The sequence below is a fragment of the Microtus pennsylvanicus genome, chromosome 5 (genome assembly GCF_037038515.1).
Source record: "Microtus pennsylvanicus isolate mMicPen1 chromosome 5, mMicPen1.hap1, whole genome shotgun sequence".
NCBI classification, from domain to species: Eukaryota; Metazoa; Chordata; class Mammalia; order Rodentia; family Cricetidae; genus Microtus; species Microtus pennsylvanicus.
The window spans coordinates 122,623,792-122,629,972 of record NC_134583.1 but is presented as its reverse complement, the minus strand read 5'-3'; the positions used below and the strand labels follow the sequence as shown (position 1 = coordinate 122,629,972).

The 6,181-nt window shown below is 43.6% G+C and overlaps 1 pseudogene; it reads left to right on the top strand.

Annotated features, from left to right (window-relative positions):
• Nucleotides 1-1,105: 1,105 nt before the first annotated feature.
• Nucleotides 1,106-6,181, top strand: part of LOC142851422 (cytochrome P450 2C44-like) — a 29,426-nt pseudogene continuing 24,350 nt past the window's right edge.

The following is a 6,181-nucleotide window of genomic DNA, read 5'->3' as shown; positions in this document are numbered from 1 at the left end:
GGGGAGAAGGGGGGGGGAGGAGGAGAACATATGGGATGGGATGCTCAAGAAGGGGAAGGACAGTGAGGGAAAGCAAGGAAAGAGATATCTTGATGGAGTCATCAGAGGACTAACGAGAAACATGGCACTAGGGAAATTCCAAGGAATCCACAAAGATGACCCCAGCTAAGACCCTAAGCAACAGTGGAGTGGATGCCTAAACTGGCCTTCCCCTGTAATCAGATTGATGACTACCTTATTTGTCATCATAGAACCTCCATCCAGCAACTGATGGAAGCAGATGCAGAGATCCACAGTGAAACATTGGGCCAATCTTCTGGAGACCAGCCCAAGAGAGGGAGGAGCGATAATAGGAGCAAGACCATGTTGGTGATACCCACAAAAACAGCTGACCTGAGCTAGTGAGAGTTCACTGGCTCTGGACTGATAGCAGGGGAGCCTGCATGGGACCTAACTAGGCCCATTGGATGTAGGGGACAGTTGTGAAGCTTGGGCAGTCTGTGGGGCCACTGGTAGTGGAACCAGGATTTATCCCTAGTGCTTGAACTGGTGTCTTGGAGCTTTCTCTTTGGAGGGATTCTTTGCTCAACCTAGATATGGGGGGAGGGCCTTGGTCTTGCCTCAAAGTGAAGTGTCAGACTTTGTTGACTCCCCGTGGGAAGCCTCACTTACCCTTTCTGAGGAGTGGATGGTGGACAAGGGGGGGGGGGAGCTGGAGAAGGGGAAGGACTAGGAATGGGGATAGCTATGTAAAATGAGAAAAAAAATTGTACTAAAAAAAATCTTAGAACAGACTCCAGTCACCAGTGTTGAGAGAGAGAAACTCCAGAGAGGAGACTAAGTAATGGGTATAATGAATTTAGACCTTTATGGCAAGAAAGAGTTCATTTTTTTGTCCCCATGTGTATGCTGCCTCCTCCCCTCCTTCCCTTTTCCCCTCTCACCCTCGTTTCTTACATTCTACTTTTTGCTATGAGATGACAGATATAGTGAGAAGGTTTTCATCAGGCATTGTCCTCACTTTTAGATTTCCAGCCTCCAGAAGAGTCAAAGGTTTCTACCTGCAGAAATTACAGTCTACAACATTCCTTTAGAGCAGTGCAAGATGAACAACGAGAAGTTGGTTCCAGAGGAGTGGGGCATTCCTGTAATGAGCATCTGAAAATGTGGACATAGTTTTGGAAGTGAGTAATTAGTAGAGGCATTTGGAGAGGCAGGCTAGAAACAGCCTGGGTTGCTGTAAACAGAGTCAGGAAGTTGTCATGAGGGCTTAGCAAGGAGAGCTGTAGGGAAAGTGAGTTTTAAGATACCACAAATGGGATGCCCAAGACTGTTCTGAGGAAGCAGAAATAGGAACTAAGTGTTGAGAACTGGAGTAAAGGTTATCATTGTTGCAAGCTGAAAAGAAGGTCATTGTGACTGTGACAAGGCGTTCTACAGGATGAATCTTAAGATTGTTCTCAAGATACCTAGTGGAAGAAATCTCCTTTCTTTGTTATACAGGGCACTGAACCCAGATCCCAGCGCATGTGAGTAAAGACTCTAGCAGTAACTACTACTCACCCTATTTGAGGACATTTCGGTCTATAATCTTGAAGCAGCTGCATGACTTCTTTTAGCTGTAGATGGCAAAACACAAGGGGAAAAATGATATAGAAATGGGATGTTAAAAGGAAGCAGAACTTAGGGATTTGAAGACTCCTTAGCCTAGCACCTATAAAGAATGACAACAGAAAAACCAGTGTTTGCTGAAGCACTGGCAGAAGTTCAGCTAACTTCGTAGTCTCTTACCAAGAGCCAAATAATTTATATTGGTTATAAATTACCCAGTTTCAGATACTGTTACAGCACAAAAGGGAATATGATAACCATATATTATCTCTTTGCCATTGTTTTCTAATTCATTTTTTAATTATTTCTGTTTTTTAATGTAGAAAAATGCATTCTCACATAAGTATTAGGTACCTACTGTGCTGCTAAAGCAACAAAAAAAGGCATGTAATTTTGGAGGTGGGGCGGTGTGTCAAGTAAAGAGGATGAGAAGCATGGCAAGATCAGTGAAGATCAATAGAATCTGGTGGTTTCTAGGAAACAGTGTGTGATTTGAGCCGGTTCAAAGGATGGATGGAAGGCAGCCAGCTGGAAATGGTGATTATGCAATGTGTTTGAAGCAGTGGGAAAGTAATGTGTTACATTTTAAAACGCAGTTTCCTAGACTCTTGCCTCATTAGTACCAGGAAGCATGAGGTCCGCTCTCTGCAAGTCCCTGTCAATAAGTTTCTGTTTACTGGCACAGGTCCCCATCTGCAGGTGTTCTCTTTGAATCCTCACAACCATAAGAGGTTCTGCTATCATCCTACACCTGGGGATCAGAAGGGTCACTTGACCCAAAAAACACATGAATAACAAGTAGCCAAGTGAGCTCAGTGGGTGGTGTACACCTTTAATCCCAGCACTCAGGAAGCAGAGAGCAGAGGCAGGCAGATGTCTATGTGTCTGAGGCCAGCCTGGTGTACAGAATGAGTTCTAGGACAGCCAGGGCTACACAGAGAAACCCTGTTTCAAAAAATAAAACCAAGTAGCAGAGTAAAGCTTTGAGCTATACCACAGATCCAGGTCTTCACCACACTCCTTAACCTTGTTCATTGGAGCAGTTAGGACAGTGGACGCTCAGAGTTTAGGGGCGGTTTAAGAGGGCGCATAGTCTAAAAAAGGCCAGGAAAATGGGTGAGCAGTTGTTTAACTTGTTAAGTTGTGGCCTATGGGTTAGCTTTCTCTGCCTACCATAGGGCCAGAAAGAAGTGCTCTCTCTAGAGGAGCTGTTCAAAATAACAGCTGATTGCAGAAACTTGAGCCTTGACTGAAAAACTTCCCTGCCAGATCATACCCCTCACTGAAAACAGCCTACATACAGTAAGTGTTTGGTGCGTGAATAGAGAGACTGAAAGAACCAGTTTGCCCTCCAGATTTCTCCATTTGCTCCTCAGCCAGGATTTGCATCTTATTAGCTATATTAAGCTGAATTGGAGTTCAGGCAAACAAGGAAAATTCAGACAAACTGCATATTGATTACCCCGTATAGTGGTATATTATTTGTATTTTAATAAATAAATCTTGCCCCAAACCAGAGAGAGGCAAAGCTAAAGCCACTAGAGGTCAGGTAATGCTGAATCATCTCATTGGCCCAACTTTACTTTTAGAGACAGGGAGTTTTAAAGTGTAATTGAGCTCCAGATACATCACCTGTTTATATCCCACATCAAGAGGAATCTTTTTTTTATAACTGAGGGACTGCATCGATTCATCATTATCATCCAGAGTCCCAAGTTTATGCTTGAGTTCTCCCTGGGTACATTCTCTGGGCAGATGTGCAATGGTGTGTATCTGCCCTTAACATGTCAGAACAGTTCCACTGTCCTAGAAATGCCTGTGCTGCCTTGACAACCACAGCTCGTTTGCTGTCTCCGTAGTTCTGCATTCTCTAAAATGTCATATAGATGAGTCATATACCGTGTAACCTTTCCCAGTTGGTTTCTTCTGCTTAATAATAAGCACCCAAGAATTCCGCCTTGTCTTTTCATGGCTTAACAAATCATTTCTGTCTGAGTTAACGCAGCTTAGGTATTTATTCTCCTTTGGCAGCTACAGATAAATGGCTGTAAACATCCACGTGTAGGTTTTTGTGTAGTCCGCAGTTAGCAGTTTCTTTGCGATACCAAGAGGCACAAGGTTGCTGGGTCATATGCTTATATTTGTGAGAAACTGCCAAATAAGATGCCCGATAAAGTCATAAAATTAACCCAAGAAAAGTACAGTCTATGCCAAAGGAACAAGATCTAGTACTTGGAAGCAAAAGGTGCAGAGGAGAGTGAAGGAGCATCAAGGAGGTGAGTGGGGTAAAATAAGAGAAGAAAGTGGGCAGAAGTGCGAAAGAAATCCAGAAGAGTGATCTTACGATACTTTCAGGGCTGCTATAAGAGCTTTACTTCTATTCCAAGAGACAGGGCACCTAAGGTTTTAGATGAAGTGACAAAATACGTTTATGTTTTAACCACATGGCTCTGCGAACTTGGGTAGTTTTGGTAGATTGCAAAGATGCTAAGAAAGAGGAGGGTACCTGTGCAACAATAGCCCAGGGGGAGATGATGGTGGCTTAGACTAGTGTTAGGAACAGAGGAGGTAAGAAAAGGTGGCTAAATTCTAATGTACCTGGAAGCCTAAGTCCACAGGATCTGTTGGCAAGTTTGATAAAAGGTGCTGTGGGAACTCCTTCCGCCAATAGCCGTTAAGATAGCGGCCCACTTTGGGTGTGGCCTCATGTACTGTAAATGCAGATGAAAAGCATGTGGACCTCTTGGCTGCTGGATTCGGTTCCAGTTCCCAGCACATGGAGAGGACTGCAGATCGCCACTCTTTCTGTGAGTTTATCCCCAGATGAATAAACCTCTGTTATACTCCATTCTGGGCTATTGTGGAACTCTTTTTTTTTTCTTTTTGTATGCCAACAAAGAGGTACAAGATAAAGCATTAAGTTTTCTGCAATTTTGGTCTTACTGATCAATTTTATTATTGGGTCCTTCAATAGAACAGAAGTTTTTAAGTGTGTAAACTCACAATTATTAAGGATTTCCTGTACTTGCTCTTGCTTTCTACATCTTAAAAATCCTTTGCCTTCTTTCATGTCATGCCAGTACCTTCTCATATTTGACAGCTTTCCAGTGTTGAATTTTACATTGAGGTATACTTCCTATCACATTGTCAATGCTGTGGATGATGGGCTCCGTCATAAAGAGAGTTTAGGATATAAGCTGTTGTTTCTTTGTATAAGTTTAATAAAGCTTCTTATTTTTAAATGCAGGTAAATTTACATGATTTGGAAACCCCTCTAATTTGGTATATTGTGTATTTGAGAAACCCAGGAAGATACAGAGTCATCCACTCAGAGGGGCTGAGAGAAGAACGGCTGGCAGGCTGTATCCCAAAGCGCAGCAGTCCTCTCTCCGTGCACACTTCTCCGGGGAGAGCAAAGGGTGGCAGAGAACAACAGGATTTCCACTGTCCGGGTGGAGCTAGGAGGCGAGTGGAAGAATAGAGGAGAAAGGAAAGAGAAAGAACAAAGGAGAAAACGCGGGGAGCCAGAAGGGAACAATGAACACACGGCGATCCTTTGAGCCTTTTAGAAATGAGAGTCACAAACAAACAAAAACAAAATAGGAAAACTGGGAATCCTTGTATACACATGGATTTGAGGGGAATCAAACCTACAACCCCGAGCTATATCTCCATCCTTAGAATTGGTTTGAAATGTCATTTTATTTCTCACCAATTTGTTCGGCACTTCATGTAATTTCAAGTGGCTGCTTTGGATTCTAGTGTAGGGTCATAAAGTGGGTTTGAGGATCGTCCTCACTGGCAGGCGGTCTCAGTGCTCCATTCTCCCTTTGGAACATTGCTACCATCGACATCTGTACATACTCCTTTGTTTGTACCTGACAGCTTCCCCTAAGCCCCTCCCCTGGCTGTTTCCTCTGCCTCTGTAGACTTTGGGGAGTATTTTGGTGTTATTCGTTTTTTGGCGGCAACAGGGTCTTGTCCACTTTGGTTGACCTCGAACTCACTACATAGCCAAGGATGTCCATGAACTCCAGTCTTCCTGCTTCCACTCAGCAAGTGCTACATTACAGGCAGGCACATGCCAGTGCCCTGGCTTCATCTTTAGTGTTCATTTGATTTTTAACACTGGGCTATATAAGGCCATTTTTATACAGGTATATGTTATGCTTCGACCATCCCCACACGTACCTCGCTATCCTCCCCTTTCTTTCCCCTCCCCACTCCCATTAATCCTCCCTTATCCCCCAGACAGTTTACTTCTGCTTTAATACAATCTGAACACATATGCTTTTTATATGTCTGTGTAAAATATAGAACTCCCCAGTGAGAGAAAACACACTCAAGTTTTAAACAAATTATCAAAACACAACTTTGCATGTATCTGTTTGTTGGGGGCTAAGGGGATGCCTAGTGAAGCTCTTGCCAAGCAAACGTGAGGACCAGAGTTCGTATCCTCAGAGCCCACTTGAGGCTGAGCACAGTGTGTGTCTCACTGTGTGTGTCTGTAACCCCAGTGTTCCTACAGTGAGATGGGAGTGGAGATAGGAGACTCCCCAGAAGCTTGTGA